At 36.7% G+C, this 18,568-nt stretch overlaps 1 long non-coding RNA gene across 1 annotated transcript in view; it reads right to left on the bottom strand.

Moving 5' to 3' along the window:
* LOC126934109 (uncharacterized) overlaps positions 1 to 18,023 on the bottom strand; it is a 42,751-nt gene extending 24,728 nt beyond the window's left edge. The window contains exon 1 of the long non-coding RNA XR_007718829.1: positions 17,884 to 18,023. This is a non-coding gene — a long non-coding RNA (uncharacterized LOC126934109). The remainder of the gene's footprint in view (positions 1 to 17,883) is intronic.
* Positions 18,024 to 18,568: the final 545 nt, after the last annotated feature.

Genomic DNA, 18,568 nt, shown 5'->3' with positions numbered 1-18,568 from the left:
CAAGTTTTGGGATCTCAATTTTCTTGCTTGGAAAAATGAATGGGTGAATTAAAACTCACCATGGTCTCTTGCAGCTCTTAAACTCATGGCTTTATGATAAGTATCTTCCTCAAGGTGCTGATTTTCAGAACTACTAGTAATTTATTTATTAACAAAATGCAGTTTCTTCCTCTTCATTCCATCCTGACACTCTAGCTTTGATTCTCCTGATTACCATTCCTCAATGACTTCTCTTTTTACCTGTCATGCCCCACTCTCTCCATTCTTTGATCAGGATTCCTATATTTCCTCTTTGAAAGAAAAACATTGAGAAGAAATTTAAAAATAGGTACTCAATATGTTTTGATGACATTATGCTAGGAATAAAAACATCTATCTAGTGAATATTTTGCAACATAATAAAATTTTTTTGAAAACTAAATTTCATAAAAAAGAGCCTATATTAGTCCCTTTTAACACTGCTGTGAAGACATACCCGAGACTAGGTAATTTATAAAGGAAAGAGGTTTAATTGACTCACAGTTCAGCATGGTTGAGAAGGCCTCAGGAAACTTACAATCATGGTGGAAGGGGAAGCAAACACATCCTTCTTCACATGGCGGCAGGAAAAAGTGTGAGTGCCCAGAGAAGGAAGAAGCTCCTTATAAAACCATCAAATCTCATGAGAACTAACTCACGCTCATGAGAACAGGATGAGGGAAACTACCCCCATGATTCGATTATCTCCATCTGTTCCTTCCCATGACATGTGGGGATTATGGGAACTACAATTCAAGAGAGATTTGGGTGGGGATACAGCCACCCAAATCTACCCTGACCCTTCCCTATCAATCTACCCTGACCTTTCCCAAATCTCATGTCCTAACATTTCAAAATACAATCAAACATCAAACATTTCAAAATACAATCAAACATTTTGAAATCAAACATTTCAAAATACAATCATGCCTTTCCAACAGTCCCCCAAAGTCTTAACTCATTCCAGCATTAAATCAAAAATCCAAGCCCAAAGTGTCATCTGAGACAAGGCAAGTCCTTTCTACCTACGAGCTTGTAAAATCAAAAACAAGTTAGTTACTTCCTAGATACAGTGAGGGTACAGGCATTGGGTAAATACACCGATTCCAAATGGGAGAAATAGGCCAAACAAAGAGGCTGCAGACCCATGCAAGTCTGAAATCCAAAAGGGCAGTCATTAAACTTTAATTTCTAAAATGATCTCCTTTGACTCCATGTCTCACATCCAGGTCATGCTGATGCAAGAGGTGGGCTCCCACAGCCTTGGGCAGCTCTGCCTCTATGGCTTTGCAAGATACAGCCCCCTTCCTGGCTGCTTTCAGCCAGTGTTAGGTGTCTGTGGCTTTTCCAGGCGCACCATGCAAGGTGTCGGTGGATCTACCATTTAGGGGTCTGGAGGATGGTGTCCTTCTTCTCACAGCTCCACCAGGCAGTAGCCCAGTGGGGACTTTGTGTGGGGGCTCCCACTCCACATTTCCCTTCTGCACTGACCTAGCAAAAGTTCCCTGTGAGTGCTCTGCCGCTGCAGTACACATCTGCCTGGACATCCAGGTGTCTCCATACATCCTCTGAAGTCTAGGGAGAGGTTCCCAAACCTCAATTCTTGACTTCTGTGCACCCACAGGCTCAACACCACATGGAAGCTGTCAAGGCTTGAGACTTGCCCCCTTTGAAGCCATGGCCCAAGCTGTACCTTGGTCCCTTTTAGCCATAGCTGGGACAGCTGAGACTCAGGGCACCAAGTGCCTAGGCCGCACACAAAAGGGGGTCCCTGGACCTAGCCCAGGAAACCATTTTTCCCTTTTAGGCCTCCAGGCCTGTGATGGGAGGGGTTGCCATGAAGGTCTCTGACATGCCTTGAAGACATTTTCCCCATTGTCTGGGTGATTAACATTTGGCTCTTTGCTACTTATGCAAATTTCTGCAACAGGCTTGAATTTATACCCAGAAAATGGGGTTTTCTTTTATATCATATTGTCAAACTGCAAATTTTCCAAATTTTTATGCTCTGCTTCCTCTTGAACATTTTGCTGCTTAGAAATTTCTTCTGCCAAATACCCTAAACTATCTCTCTCAAGTTCAGAGTTTCACAGATCTCTAGGGCAGGGGCAAAATGCTGCCAGTCTCTTTGCATAGCAAGAATGACCTTTACTTCAGTTCCCAACAAGTTCTCCATCTCCATCTAAGACCACCTCAGCCTGGACTTCATTGTCCATATTACTATCACCATTGTCATCAAAGACATTCAACAAGTCTCTAGGAATTTCTGAAACTTTCCACATTTTCTTGTCATCTTTTGAGCCCTCCAAACTTCCAACCTCTGCCTGTTACTCAATTCCAAAGTTGCTTCCATATTCTTGGGTACCTTTACAGCAGAATCCCACCACCTGATACCAATTTACTGTATTAGTCTGTTCTCACGCTGCTATAAAGACACACCCAAGACTGGTAATTAATAAAGGAAAGAGGTTTAATTGACTCACAGTTCAGCATGGCTGGGGAGGCCTCAGGAAACTTACAATCATGGTGGAAGGGGAAGGAAACACATCCTTCTTCACATGGCAGCAGGGAGAAGTGTGAGTGCCCAGTGAAGAAGAAAGTCCCTTATAAAACCATCAGATCTCATAAGAACTAACTCACCATCATGAAAACATAATAAACCATCCCCCATGATTCAATTATCTCCACCTGGTCACTTCCATAACACGTGGGGATTATGGGAACTATGCTCCAAGATGAGATTTGGTTGACAACATAACTTTGTTCTCTTTTTTGTATTTCACCAACAGCAGAACATTAAAACACACACACACACACACACACACACACACATCCTATGATCCAAAATCCCTCTAATGAAAAAACCCTAATACTTCCCAAGAAGAATATCTTATATGGTGTGAACCACTGGCTCTCTGAGTCCTTTCACGGTCCTTTATTAAATGGATATATTGATAATAAATTATCAATATATTATATAAAAACATAGATTTTGTTCCCCATCCATAAAAATTACCGAAGTTAAATAGCCCTAGAGCATGAAATCAAAATGATCAGAGAAAAAAAATGCTGCTTGTTATGCCAAAATCAACCATCATTGCCCAAGAGGGTTCCCAGTACCATTAGCTGCCAAGTCCACACAATACATGAGTCTTATAACACAAATATGGAACATTAATATAAAAAAATTCGTATCTGTGGATCAGGTAGTCATGTTTTACACCATAATCTGCAATTTTAATTAAAGTTGGCATATTTCTGCTGCTATGATTTAAAAGATTAACTAAGTTGGACAAGGTCTCAGATCTTTAACTACACCCAACCTGTTTGTGATTTTTGGCACTCTGCATTTTAGGTGTGTTATGAAGATGACAATGTGCCAGTCATCCAAGCTGTCAAATGCCTGCTAAAATCTGTTCAGAGCCAAACTCATTTGCACTCGGATGAACACCTCTCAAGAAGCAATTGCTTAAATACCTACAGTTTCAGGTTTCACTCATGGCTAATAAAACAAATTTTACAACATGCCCAGAATGATTTTTCCCAAAGTGCTGAAATAATTCCGTAGAATAAACCAAGGTAAAGAATTATAGGGGTTATTGGTACTATAATTATAATGTATCAAACATTCACAGAATAAAGCATTGGGTTTGGACATGTATACAATTATGTGGTTTAAAACATTTTTTGAAACAACTTAACATTATTTTGAAACATAATATTAAAAATATGTCCTCCTTTTGGTGGGAAGGACACTTTCACACACTGCTAGTAGGAGTTTAAATTGATACAAATTTCTGACAACTATTTCTTGGATATCCATTAAAGTGTTTTACTGTTTGTATACTTTAATCCACAAATCCCAGAAGCAGGGCCTACCTAGGTAAAGAAGGGGGTGAATGTGGCAAAAGAGCCTTTGAGGCAGAGGGACCCTCATCTGCAAACTACGAAGTGACAAAAAGTCTAAATATCTTTTCTAGAACCATTAATACAAGAAGGTCTCTGGCACTCAGGGGCTCAGTGCTTACAACTGGGACTCTTCCAAGCATTCATGAAGTTGTTGTGCAATAGTCTGCCATGTTGCTGAGGTATAACCATATCTGAATGGGTGGGGGGCTTAAGAACGGATCTCTGCCACTGACTGCATCAAAGATTGTCTTTCATGTCTTTCATGCAGGAATCTTCATTAGGGATTTATGGGACTATTCCTATTTTTGGTTATACTTCACTTTATTTTAAGGAGGAACATTATATGCTATCGTGGTATTTTGAAAATTGATCCATGGTTGTCTTTAGGAACATGAAGGGTCTAGACTAGTTTGATACGACAGTACCTCTTTCTCTCTCTCTCTCTCTCTCTCTCTCTCTCTTTCTCTCTCTCTCTCTCTCTCACAAGCATAGATTATTTTGGATATAAAATAAAGTACCTTACTGATAAAAACCTTATTTTATGTGTGTGGAGGAGGAGAAATCTGTTTCTTAATATATCCATCAGTATATGCTAAATTGTGCTGAGAGAATCAGCAGCAAGAAAATATCAGCAGCTTAACATAACGTTTATTGCACACTTTTATTGTATCTCAGTGAGCACAGGGGTGGGGAAAATGTAATGAAGCCCTCCCTGGCTCTTACGACTTTAAAATGGAAGTAACACATGATTTGTCCTTTCATACTGCATAGGCCGAAGAGAGTCACTTGGTCATTCTTCAATTCAAAGAGGTGGGGTGTTTCATTCTTCTACAGGACCTTAATATTTGTAAATGATTACATAGACTGCCATTTTTAGTATTAGGAAATGTTTGTCTCGCTGCTTTAAAAAACTAATTATAGCCTAACATGGCCGTATATGCTAATGGTTGAAAAGTGCCTCCAAAGTAGACATGCATGACCAAGAATGGTTGTGGACTTAAGTGAAAGGAACGATTAAGCTGGGGGCCAGTGCTGTTGATGAAGGCAGCTATATGGGTCCACAATTCAGTTAATGACAATGACTGGTAAGGTAGGTGGTTAGCATCTGAAGAGAGAAGCCTCAAAAGAGAATAATTTGTAGCCAGTCGCAGTGACTCATGCCTATAAACCCAGTGTGTTGGGAGGCTCAGGAGTTTGAGACCAGCCTGAGAAACAGCAAAACCCAAGAAAATTTAAAAAGAAGTCATATGTGGTGGTGAGCACCTGTAATCCCAGCTACCAGGGAGACTGAGGCAGGAGAATTGTTTGAGCCCCGGAGTTCCAGGTTACAATGAGCTGTGATCGTACCACTGCACTCTCCAGTCTGGGTAATAGAGTGAGATCCTGTCTCTACAAAAAGAAAAACAAAAGGAAAAACACCACAATGTTTTTACACTAGAGTGAAACTGAGTAGGCACATAGGCATGAGAAGTTAGATATTGCTTCCACCTTATCCCCATCACACATTTCAGGGAGCTCTGATTTCACTTCAGTCATAAAACTAAGGGAGGTCTAGGAAAAGCTAAAGACCAAGAGAGTTTATTTACCATGGAGCAGAGGCTTCAGTGGGCAGAGCGGGTAGTGTTGGGTAAAGGGCAGTGACAGAAGGATGGGCAGCAAGAACATGCAGAGTCCAGGGGGAGACGACTAAAATGAAGAGATGACCAGAGGCTGGCATTCAGAGCACAGCTGAGTCTGCTCAAAGAGAGAGGTTTGGAACAATTAGCTGGCCCCAAGCATCTAGGGGGAACCCCAGGGCAAAGTGTGGTTTTCAGTTCTACACAGGCTGAGATCACAGGAGATCTCATAAACCTGAGCGAGCTGGAAGATGCTGAACCCAACACAGCCTAGACTCCTTGACTGACATAGGTCACAGGATATTTTCTTTTCTCTCTTTTATTTTATTTTATTTTTTGAAACAGATTCTTGCTCTGTCACCCAGGCTGGATTCCAGTGGTGTGATCTTGGCTTACCAAGACCTCTACCTCCCAGGCCCAAGTGATTCTGGGACCTCAGCCTTCTGAGTAGTTGGGATTACAGGCATGCACCACCACACCTGACTGATTTTGTGTGTGTGTGTATTTTTAGTAGAAATGGTGTTTCACCATGTTGGCCTCAGGTGATCTCAAACTCCTCAGATGGTCTCAAACTCCTGGCCTCAGGTGATCTGTCCGCCTCAGCATCCCAAAGTCCTAGGATTACAGGCGTGAGCCACCGCACCTGGCCAGATCACATTATATTTTCTTACTCATACTACAAATAAAGATAGGCCCTGAACACACTGGGGAAAGCAAGAAAATCCCTCAGCTAATGACAATTAAACTGTTTCTCAATATTTCATTTTACTTTGCCCTTTCAATCTAACTCAATTATATCCATATTTTATCTCTGCAAAAGAATTTTCTATAAGCATCTTAAAAGTTTCATAGAAAAAAAGTATAATGAGAGAACTGAGGGAAAGCTAGTTTAAGAAAGAAAAGCAAATTCAAGGTTAGGGAACATGGCAGAGGAAAAATAGAATTAAAAGTGAGAAACAAAAATGTAAAAAATGGAAGATTCATACATTGGGTAAAAGTGTTAAAAAGAGGAGGTAGAAAATTTTTTAAGTTTTGACTACTAAAAGCAGTTACAGAAACTTCAAGGAGAGAAATAGTGGAGGATATAGCTGAAAATTAATATCATCAAGAGCTAATTTATCTTACCTTCTGTTTTTAACCTATGTAGAATTAAAAATATTATTATGTGGAGTGTTCCTTTTTTTCTTTAGTTATAGTATGATTTCTTTTGAACAAAATATCTCCCTCCTAATTGCATTAGCTGCTGAAATGCAACTGAATATTTCCTTCAGGACTTTGATGAATGGCATCTTTTGTATAACTCCATAGCTCTCAATGCCAATGACACAAACAAACATCCCTACTTTACTACCATTTAGGAAACTAAATGATAATATGTTTGTCATGGAAGACAAAGCTGTATTTAGTTGTTTTTATCTACTTGTAAAATTTAATATCCAGATGATAAAAATATTAATTTACTTGTGAAATATCATACAATAGTTCCTTTATGATCCAGAAATAATTTTGTTTCTGAAAACTGTTGAAAGTGTAGACTTTCAATCATGTACTCCACATTAATTTAGCAGATATTCAGAGGCCACATACCACATGTAAGGCACTGAGGATATGTCACAGAGAACAAAAACAAAAAGAAGATCCCTCTCTTCCTTCTATTTACATTGCAGTGAAGGAAATAAATATAAGCAAGATTAAAATGTGAAAAATACAGTGTTAGTGATACTTACTAAGGGAAAGATAAAAATAAAGAAGAAAAGAGGGATGAGAAAGGAAGGGCTGAAACTTCAGATATTGGGTAGCCAGGGAAATAATCACATGGGGAAGGTGACTTTTGAATAAAGCTCTGGAAGAAATGAGGGAATATGCTATGTAGATATCTGGAGAAAGAGCATTCCAGGAAAGAAATAGCAAGTGCAAAGGCCCTGGTCAGAAGCCTACCTGGTAGGTTGAAAAACAGTGATCGGACTCTTTGGCTAAAGCAGAGAGAAACAAGAGAGCGTAACAGAAGATGAGGTCAGAAACAGGAAAGAATCTGGAACCCAGATCACATGAGGCCTTATAAAAGTAAGAATGGTGGCTTCTAATCTGAGTGAGATCAGAAACCAGTAGTGGAAGCATGACGTGATCTAGCATATGTTTCTCAGGATGACTCTGGCTTCTGCGTTGAGGATAAGCTTCAGGAGAACAAGGCAAGAAGCAGAAAAAAAAACAGTTCAGATGACTATCGCGATAATCCAAGCATGAGATGATGATGGTCGAATTTTTTTAATATATTCAGGCAATCTTTGAATATGCTGCAGAACAGTAAATATGACTGTGCAACTTAATAATCAATAATCTCATCCTAATAATCAATAGGAATAATTGTGATTATTCTACAACCTTTAAAATTTTTCTCAAAACATTAAAAACTCTCTGTCAGTTAAAATATATAGGGAAATGAAATACTAAAAACTACTAAAACTATTGTTTATTTAGAACACAGTAATTTGAAACACTAGAAAAATAGTGTTTTGTTTCTTTGTAAAAAATAAAACACGTATGAAGAGTGCTTTGAACAGTTCTTGCCTTTTTAAAATTGCCATATAATTTACAATAATGAGCAAGCCTCTTTCCTATATACCTTGGTGAATTATTATACTTCTATTTAAATTTGCATCAACTTCCACCATTTAATGTTTGTACTTTCAACATCATGAAATACTTCTGACTGTCTTTAATGTGCAGTTAATTTCTCTGTAATTTCCTCTGGGGCATCTTCATCCTTTTTAGTGCAACTACTTTCTTCATTTTTGTTGGTAAGTCCATCTGAACACAGTCCTTCTGGCTACAAATCTAGAGTCTCTTGAAGTATGGTAGCACTTACATTGCCACGGATAAGTATTTCTTCTATAACTCCATTTACATTTGATTTGCATTTCACTTCCACCATTATTATCATTTTGTTTTTGTTTTTTTTTTTTGCCACACTTTCATCTTTATGGGTCAATTTCTTCTTTCAATTATCCATTTTTGTGAAATGTCATATGTATTTGTCACTAAGAGACAAGGAGTCAACACAACTGCATACTTTGCTGGGAATAAGAGATGTGCTATGATGAGTCACTGACAAGCTCTGAAAGAAGTCACATGATTGATCATTGATTATGATGAGCAGCTATTATTTTTGTAGAGATTTATGAGCTGAAGAGCTAGTATTACTCAGTTAATATATTGTGGTAACTGAAATTTGAACCATGTTGTCGGTGAGCTGGCATTGTTTAACTAAACTGTGGTAACTGAAATTCAAGCCTATCAACCACAAAGTGAGGATTCCCTATATAATGAAGACAGAGACAGAGACAATAGGATTTTTTGGAAGGTGGGATATGGAGTATAGTAGCATGTCACAGATGCAGTTTTACATTTGCTGGTGATATTGATTATCTAATACTGACTGTCCCTCCTGATAGCAAGCTCCGTGAAGGCAAGGACCACACTTCTCTTTGTTCACCATTACACAGTTGATGTTGCACTTTCCCAAATAGCATGTCTTTAAGTTTTGCAACAACCCCAAGCAGCAGGCATCATCTCGTTTTGCAGATGAAGAAACTGAAGCTCAGAGAAGTTAAGTAACTTAGAACCATTTTACACAACTAGTGAGTGACAGATTGGAACTCAAATTATATTTTCTGAAGTCCAATACTCTTTCCTTTGAACCACCTACTCCTCCCTAATAAAAATATAGTCCTATAAAGTTTTGCTCTGGAAACCATAGCACCATGTTTCCTATGCCATAATCAACTATCATATGAAAGCTGTAGAATATAAATGACAGCAGAAATAAGACAAACACAGTGTATTTGAGTCTCCTGTCTGTTTAAATATCCTACAAGTTTCCATTTAAATTCTGTTCTTAACCTCATGACAAGGATTTATAAAAAGACAAAATCTGGCAACTACATTGACTGAAGGCAAAAGAGCACATCCTACTCTTCAAGGGATTTCCAATCTCTCTGTAAACAATAAGGATGAGTTAAGAAGTACATTCCTCACTTCCTCAGACTTTAATCTGTGAATCAGAACATTAAGAACAGGTACCTGAAAGGTAGAAAAGGTTTTGACTTACATCACCTAGCACACCCAACCCAAAGGTGTCTGGGTGCATTTACCAGAAATCCACCTCTATTCTCCAAAGCAATTATTTTCTAATCAGTCAACATCTTTCTCTTCCTTCACCACTTCCAAGGCTTTTCTTTTTCCATTTGCATCCAGATACCATTCCTCTCAAGATTCAACAGTACCACTAATCAAATGCACAGTGCAATTTGAGACAAACTTGTCGATCCCCACATAATGACTAAAGAGACTATTGTCTTGGCTATTTTAACATCCAAGTTAGTCTGTCAGAATGTAAAATCACTGCTTTGTTACTCGCATATTATTATTTTAGCAAGGAAGATGCTTAGCAGACATAACCACTCCAATTAAGGGACACTTTCACTCCTTACTTTTTCATTCTGATATGACATAAATTTTTTTACAAGTATATATTACTTTTAGAACTAACAATAATTTTTAAGTGTCATAACTGATTTAACTTTTAAAGACATGAAAATAGCTCTTAAATGATTATTATACAATAGCCTAAATAATTCAATTAAATATATGTATAATATTGAATACTAAAAGATCTGATAGGAAAAGAGATGTGACAATATCCTGGACAACCGGGAACTGAGAATAAGATTATAATGTAACACAAATATCTCTTCCCTTACAGTCATTTTATAATAAATACTCAATCAAAATTAGAACTTTATGTAAAATGAAACAAATTGATAACACCTCTGGTTGAAGAAAAAATAAGATACTTTTGACTTGGGGAAAATTTCCCCTATTCATATGATCAATAGGAGTTAAGAAATGCATTTCTGAATTATTCACACTCTGCTTCGGGAATTGTAATCAACAACACTACCAAAAGCAGAAGATTCCTTTAAATTTTCCAACAGAAAAATACGTGCCATCATTAAGCTGATAAATGCACGTATTATTTAAAATTAAATGAGCATGATTACTGCTACTTTAACAAAGAAATGAGAGGATTTGATATGCATATTATGTAGGACACTAGAAAATAAGCAAATATTTTGCTTAGACTGGTTCTGGAAAAAAAAAAAGTTGTTATTGAGTAGACATATGAGTCTGGGTTTGGTACGATTTTTTTCTGCACGTTGTCTGACACCCACCTCATCGCCTACTATATGTGCCAACCCTAGCCCGTCCCAACCTCCCTTATCCTCAGACTTAATTTGTATCAATCTCATGTCTTTCCCAGAAGTTGACATGCTCTGGTCCAAGGTATGGATGTCCATTTCAAACATCACTTACCAATTTTCCTTGGAAATCAAGATTTTAATTGTTTCTTTGTTTATGCAACATCAAAAATGATCCTGCAGTCAAAATATCTATGTCAGTTATGCAGATAAAATGGAAGATTGAACATATGCCTATAATTTTTCTCCTTTCCACTAAAAATGGCAATAAAGGGATTTTTGCTTTTAAAGACCTAAATCTCAAAGTATTAGTAGAGCAGAAGAGGATACAACTTCAACTACATTTGTGGAAAGGGGAAGCAGATGAACCAGTGGTAACTAACAGGAAACTGGAAGAAGATGAATCCTAATCCAGTAATGTGGGAAGCCTGAATGTGTTCACAGACTCCTCCAAAGGCTCAGATATCAGGACTAAGTGCTCCCAGAAATGGGGTACTAACATAAGGAAAATTGGTTAAGAGCAGTTTAAGGAACAAACACCAAATCCCCTCTTCTACTCTGTGAAGTTGGGCAAATTCTCCCCCATCACCAGGCAGAACACCAGGAGTTTATTCTGCGGATATTAATCTTAGGTTGATACTCTTAAACATAAGTGAGCTACCAAGATCCACAGACAGCAGAGAAAACCTTATAATGTGAATAATTGAAACCAAAAAGAGAAAGAAAAAAAAAAAAAACATGCAAAGGAAACAAAGACTGCAGGGGGGGAAAAAAAACTTGAGAAAAACACAATAATCCTAGAGAAAGAAGAGCATTGATAAGATGCTATAAAAAGGAGCATTCAAAGAACAAAAGAAAGAGTATGGAATTGAAAACATGAGAGCATTAATTTTTTTAACTTAATAGATTTACTAGGAAATAAAATTTAGAAAAAAGTTAGAAAAATCTCCCAGAAAGCAGAGGAAAGAAAAACAGAGAAGAGAGAAAAAAAATAAGGAAGCTTGCATGTTTAAAGTCGTAATTAAATTCATATGCTTTAAAATTTCAAATTGTGCTAAAAGGTTTATAACATAAAATAATCTATTTCCCACCCACTTTTTTCTACTCCCAGGTTGGTAATTTCAGAAGCAGTCACTTTGATTCTTTCGGCTGTTTCTTTTGACATTTACCTAACTTTATATGTTTAAATAGTATGTGTATTTGCTATTCTTAGATACATGAATGTTGAGCATTATCTAATTACTTCCTATTATGGTAGTTTAGCATTTTACTCTCTTAGGCTCCCATTGCCTCTACTTTCCCTCCTCTATGATTCCAATTCAGTTGTAGTCATTTTTAGATTAAATCAATATTCAGTTAAGTCTGTGTAAATATTACTCACAGCTGAGCACTGTACTATGATTACACTTCCTTTCTTATATTTTCACCAAAGTTAATTATTACCATCTTTTTTTGATTGAGGTACAAGTTATACACCATAAAATGCGCCCATCATAAGTATACAATTCAGTGAACTTTGGTAAATGTACAGAGTAATGCAACTACCATCACAAACCAGCTTTGAAACATTTCCATCACCCCAAAAAAGCTCCCTTGTGCCTGTTTGCAGTCAATCTTCACTTCCACTCCCAGCCCCAGGCAACCACTCATCTGTTTTCTGTCTCTATAAATTTGCCTTTTCTGGAAACTTCATATAAATGGAATCATGCAATACGTAGTCTCTTGCATCTGGCTTCTTTCACTTAGCATAATATTTTGAGATTCATTATGTCATAGCATGTATCTGTAGTCTGTATCTTTTTATTGATGAATTGTATTCTACTTTATAGATATACAACACTTTGTTAATCCTTTCACCAGCTGATGAATTGTTTCCACTTTTTGGCTACTAGAAATATTGCTGCCATGAACATATATGTACAAGTTTTGTGTGGACTTATGATTTCATTTCCCTTGGGTAGATATCTAGGCATGGAATTTCTGAGTTGTACAATAAGTTTATGTTTCACTTTTTAAAAACTGCTAACCTTTTTCCAAAGTTTATAAGGCCTCATGTGATCTGGGTTCCAGATTCTTTCCTGTTTCTGACCTCATCTTCTGTTACGCTCTCTTGTTTCTCTCTGCTTTAGCCAAAGAGTCCGATCACTGTTTTTCAACCCACCAGGTAGGCTTCTGACCAGGGCCTTTGCACTTGCTATTTCTTTCCTGGAATGCTCTTTCTCCAGATATCTACATGGCATATTCCCTCATTTCTTCCAGGGCTTTATTCAAAATTTTAATCGTTGATAATATTTTCTTACAATTATTTTAATTTTTGAGGGGTGGTAGTGATGTGTTCTCTTTTATTCTTGAATTTGCTATAATAGTTTGTGTCTTCTCTCATTTTTTTCTCCGTCAGACTAGATTGGGAATCAACAGAGTATGTATAGCTTAGTGGTCACCCCAAGACTGGCCAGATGTTGTGCTCTGGCACCTTGAGCCAGTAGGGCTTATACCCCATTGATAGATCTGTTTGTGTGATGGCAGCACATCCACGTATCAGGCTTTTACTTCCTGTAGTGTCCTTACAGGTCTCCTCTGTACATATGCAAGGCCTCCCAGTCTGCCAGTGATGTGTTATAAAGACCTCAGCTAGCTCTTCCATGGTGCCATTGGTTCTGCTGTTCACCCCACCAAGGATAACTTCAGTCTTTTATTGCAGTATTATGGCTTTCATTATTCTTTTCCTATTTGGATACGGGAGTTTTTTGCTCTGCACTCCAAATCAAGTCTGCCTCTACAGCAGCAAAGCTGCTATTAATAATTTTATGACCAGCCCCACCGGACAGTACTATCATGCCAAATGACTGAAGGATTGGACAGGAATCGCCCCAGGCAAGAATGGCACAGACTTCCATCGTGCTTAACTGAAGTAGAGTGATTTTTTTTTTAATTAGTAAATTCTCAATTTGTTGTTTGTATTTGTTTAATTTCCAGAGCCCTGAAATATGTGTGGTTTGTCTGTTTATATTTAAATGTGTCCAGTTTCATACTTATATTAGTGGGAGAATATTTGCCAGCCTCTTCACTTTGCCACAATTGGGAATCCCTGTCTAGGCCACCTGACATCTCTGATTCCTGCCTGTTTTCATTTATTTCATTTTTACTTATATTTATTGCTAATTTTTCACACACTTGCCAGTTGTCAGAATAATATTTCATCAGACATAAGTTCTCTGTTTTTGTGTTTTATTTTTGAAGACTTCCCTTCTGAGAACTTTCATTCTGCTTTTATCTGGAGTAGAAATAAATTGCACCACTAATATCTTGCGCCATCTCCTCCTAGGAATTCCCTCTGCCTGTCTCCTAATTTAGATTATACATCTCATGAATTTCAAGATTTTCTGCTTTTTTGGTTTTTTCCATTATTTTGATGGAACTTGGTCTCCAGTAGCACTTTTTTTTCTTTCTCATGTTAAAGATAGTACAACTGCAGAGAGAATGGTGCCAGCAATCCTCAACACGCCTGCTTCTTGTCTCACTGCTCTGATTTATACTTCTCCCACGCAGTGGTTTTACAGATAAAATTTTTTTGTTTTGTTTTGTTTTGCTAAGTGGAGAACACAATTTGAGATAAATAGGCCAATTGCTAAGAAAAAATAGAGTAAAGAAAGAGAAGAAAAAGACACAGAAATAGGCTTTCTTTGCTAGTGGTTTTAAAGTTACTTTCATTTTGGGGGGTAGGACAGATTGCTGATTCCTGGCTCAAGACGGTTTCAAGACCAATGTAAAGGCATTCAAGGAAATGCATCACATTGTTATGTGTTATGAAACACAACGATTGTAAAGTTGACCTTACAATTGTACATCCTAAGAATACATCAGCACAAATCTGTGTGAAAAAGGAGGTTCATTGTGCAGACTAGATAATTTTAGCAAAGTTGAATTAGTTTCTAATACACAATCCTTATCTAAAAGCATCTTCCAAATTTGCTTATCTCAAATCCAAACAAAAAGAAGATCCTCACAGCTATGGGGACCATGGTAAAGCCAGGTACCCTGGAAATGATGGAACCGGTTGTGTCTTGGAGAAGAGGGGAAAAAGTAAGGCAACACCTCTGACAAATGATTTTATCCAGTCCAGAAATGTTGGTCTTCTTATGTTTTGAAGTAGGATATAGATGAATTGACAATTATTCCCTTTATCTTCAGGATGTAATTTGATCCTAATATTCCTCTGTGCTGCCAGATTCCTGGTTTTTATCCTGTATATTCACACTGATGACGTCCAAGAAAAACTCCTAGTTTATGAACACTTTTTGAAAATTCTAAAGGCTGCCAGTACATTTGAAATGGTAAAATGTTTATTTGTTGAGTAAAAATTAAATTGAACAAAACATGTTGGTACCTAAGGTGCAGATGGAGTGCCTGAAATGATGAACTACTTGTTTAATTTTGCTTCTAGGGCGAAGATGAAAGCTATACACGCGGTACTGAGCCTCGTTATGCTCTCTACCAGACTACACTGACATTAAGGGGATGTCTGCATCCTACATGAATACTGTCTCCTGCAATTAAAGTCATTTTATCAAAATCAGGGACAAATTTATCACCTTTTCAAGAGGTTTTGCTGAGAATGAAAGACAGAATATTAAATTCTTAACTGTACAAAAGTGCATTAGATTTCAGAAAAGTCATAAAATGCTTTTTTGAAAAATAGATTTTGCTATTGTTGTTGATGATGGATTATTTGTTTGCTTCTATTCACATTTCAAAGTGAAAAAAAAAAACAGTCTCAGAATCGTTGTAAAGAAAGCTATCTTTTGGCCTCGGTCACTTGGAAGATAATCGGATGTATATAAATGAAATAATGCTTTCTTTTAAGACAAAAGTCACTGCGTTGTTGCTACCAAGCCTTAGCCAACCTGAAAACTCAACAGGGCCCATGACCCCTAAATAGTTACAAAGTTTTATGCCAAGTCAAGCAACAAGATGGACAATTAAAGGGCCAAGGCCTGCCTGGCCTCCATGTCTGAGTCAACTTTTCTCCTCTTATTCAACCTTATGATACTATGTACTTCTCCTTATAACACTTTACATGATTGTAATTTGGAAAGACGTATTTAATAGTCTTTTTAGAAAACATCTTTATTGAGATATAGTTGATATATAAAAATGGCATATATTTAATGTATGAAATTTGATGAGTTTGGATATATGCATACACCCATGAAATCACCACCACAATAAAGACAATAGACATATCCATCACCCACAAAAGTTTATTTGTGTCTCTTTGTTTTTTGTTTTGGTTTGGTTTTGTGGTAAGAACATTTAACATGAGATTTACCCTTCTCACAAATTTTAAGGTACACAATACAGCATTGTTGATTATAGGCATTATGCTGTATAGCAGATGTCTAGAACTAATTTATCTGGCATAACTGAACCTTCATACCAATTGAACAACCCCCCCATTTCTCCCTTCTCCTGGTAACCACTGTTCTGTTCTCTGCTTCAGTGAATCTGACTAATTTAGGTACCTCATATACATAAAATCTTGCAGTATTTGTCCTTCTATGCCTGACTTATTTCACTTACTCCAGTGTTCTCCAGGTTCATCCATGTAGTTGGTTGTTGCAAATGTTAGAAGTTTCTTCTTCTTCCTTTTTTTTTTTTTTTTTTGAGATGAAGTTTCATTCTTGTCATCCAGGCTGGAGTACAATGGTGCAATCTCAGCTCACTGCAACTTCCACCACCCAGGTTCAAGCAATTCTCCTGTTTCAGCCTCCCAAGTAGCTGGGATTACAGGAACCCACCACTACGCCTTGCTTAATTATGGCATTTTTAGTAGAGATGGGGTTTCACTATGTTAGCCAGGCTAGTCTCAAACTCCTGTCCTCAGGTGATCCACCTGCCTCAACCTCCCAAAGTGCTGTGACTGCATGAGCCACCACACCCAGCCAGAAGTTTCTTCTCTTTTAATATTGAATAATATTTCACTGTATATATAAACCACATTTTCTTTATCCATTAATTTGTTGATGGGCATTTAGGTTGTTTCTATGTCTTTGATATTATAAATAATGTTGCAATGAACATGGGAGTACAGATATTTCTTCGAAATCATAATTTTAATTATTTGGGGTATACACCTAGAAGTGTGATTGCTGGATGATATGATAGTTCTATATTTAATTTTTCAAGGGACCTCCACACTGTTTTCCATAGTGATTGTTACCAATTTACATTCTTACCAACAGTGTACAAGCGTTCCTTTTCTCCACACTCTAATCAACAGTTGTTATCTTGTTTTGTTTTGTTTTTGTTTTTATAATAGCCATCTTAACTGATGTGAGATGATATCTCATTGTAGTTTGATTTGTATTTCCCTAACAATTAGGGATGAGTATTTTTTTATATGCCCATTGGTCATTTGTATGTCTTGACTGAATTAATGTCTATTCAAGTCGTTTGCCAATTTTTAAATTGGGTTGCTTGTTTTTCCCTTATTGAGTTGTAGGAGTTCCTTATATATTTTGGATATTAACCCTTTATCAGATATGTAATTTGTAAATATTTTCTCCCATTCCACAGACCGACTTGTCATTCTCTTTATTGTTTCCTTTGCTGTGTAGAAGCTTTTCAGTTTGTTGTAGTTCCACTTGTCTGTTTTCATTTTCTTTGCCTGTGCTTTTGGTGTCATATCCAAGAAATCATTGCCAAAACCAATGAATTTGAATTTATTTATTTGCCAACCATGCTATCTCATGGCCTACAATAGTGTCTCGCTTACAAAATCCAATCAGAAATGCTTGCTGAATGAATAATTAAAGCTTTACATATGCTCACATTTTAACTAAAAAATAACTCTGAATAAAAGAAACTGAAAGAACTAAAAGTGGGACTGCATCTTCCAAATGCCTGAAACAAATACAACTGAAAAATATATAGTTCATCTAGTAAAAGGCAGATTAATAAAGAACAAGAAGAATAAACTTACAAAAAAAAAACAAAATCTCAAAAGTAGATTTAAAAGATTACTTATGATAATTAATGTATATGGATTAAAATTTCTTATTGCCACATGCAGTCACACACACCTATAATCCCAGTTACTTGGGAGACTGAGGAAAGATCTCTGTTCCAGACCAGCTTGGGCATCACAGTAAGATCCCATTCCAAAAAAAAAAAAAAATCCCTATTAAGAAAAACAAAACGTTTAGATTTAACTTTATAAAAATCCAAATAACTGTTGCTTACACGAAAAATATTGAAAATAAAGTAAGCAAAAACCTTAAGAAAATGAAGAAAATGAGATAGCCAACAATATTTTCAACAAATGTTTTTTAAAGATTTAAAAAGTATAAGAGTGATACTACTATTGACAAGAAAACACCCACGCAGGAATAAAAGCATATATGAGTTAAAGAAAATGAATGTAGAAGACTAAAAGGAGAGATAAGAGTTATAAAATTTTGTCAGGTTACAATAATATAAAAAGTTCATACTGACAGAAATAGAAGAAATGGACAGAAATAGGCTCTACTGGAATTCTTAATAAACCACTATAAGTCTATGAAATATCAAGTGGAAAATATTTGACAAATTCATTTAGAAAACTAAGTTATATAACATAGTTTTATCTATGACAAACACATATAGTCTTTTTTTACAACGTCCTTGAAAAATATAATTTCATCATTTTCTAGAAACAAAACCTCAGTAAACTTAGAAAATGAAAATTGTACTGGTTTTCTCTAATCATAACATAAAACAAAACAAAAC

This window comes from Macaca thibetana, chromosome 13 (genome assembly GCF_024542745.1).
Source record: "Macaca thibetana thibetana isolate TM-01 chromosome 13, ASM2454274v1, whole genome shotgun sequence".
In the NCBI taxonomy this organism is placed as follows: Eukaryota; Metazoa; Chordata; class Mammalia; order Primates; family Cercopithecidae; genus Macaca; species Macaca thibetana.
The sequence above is the reverse complement of the archived record's forward strand: the minus strand, read 5'-3'. Positions and strand labels throughout refer to the sequence as shown.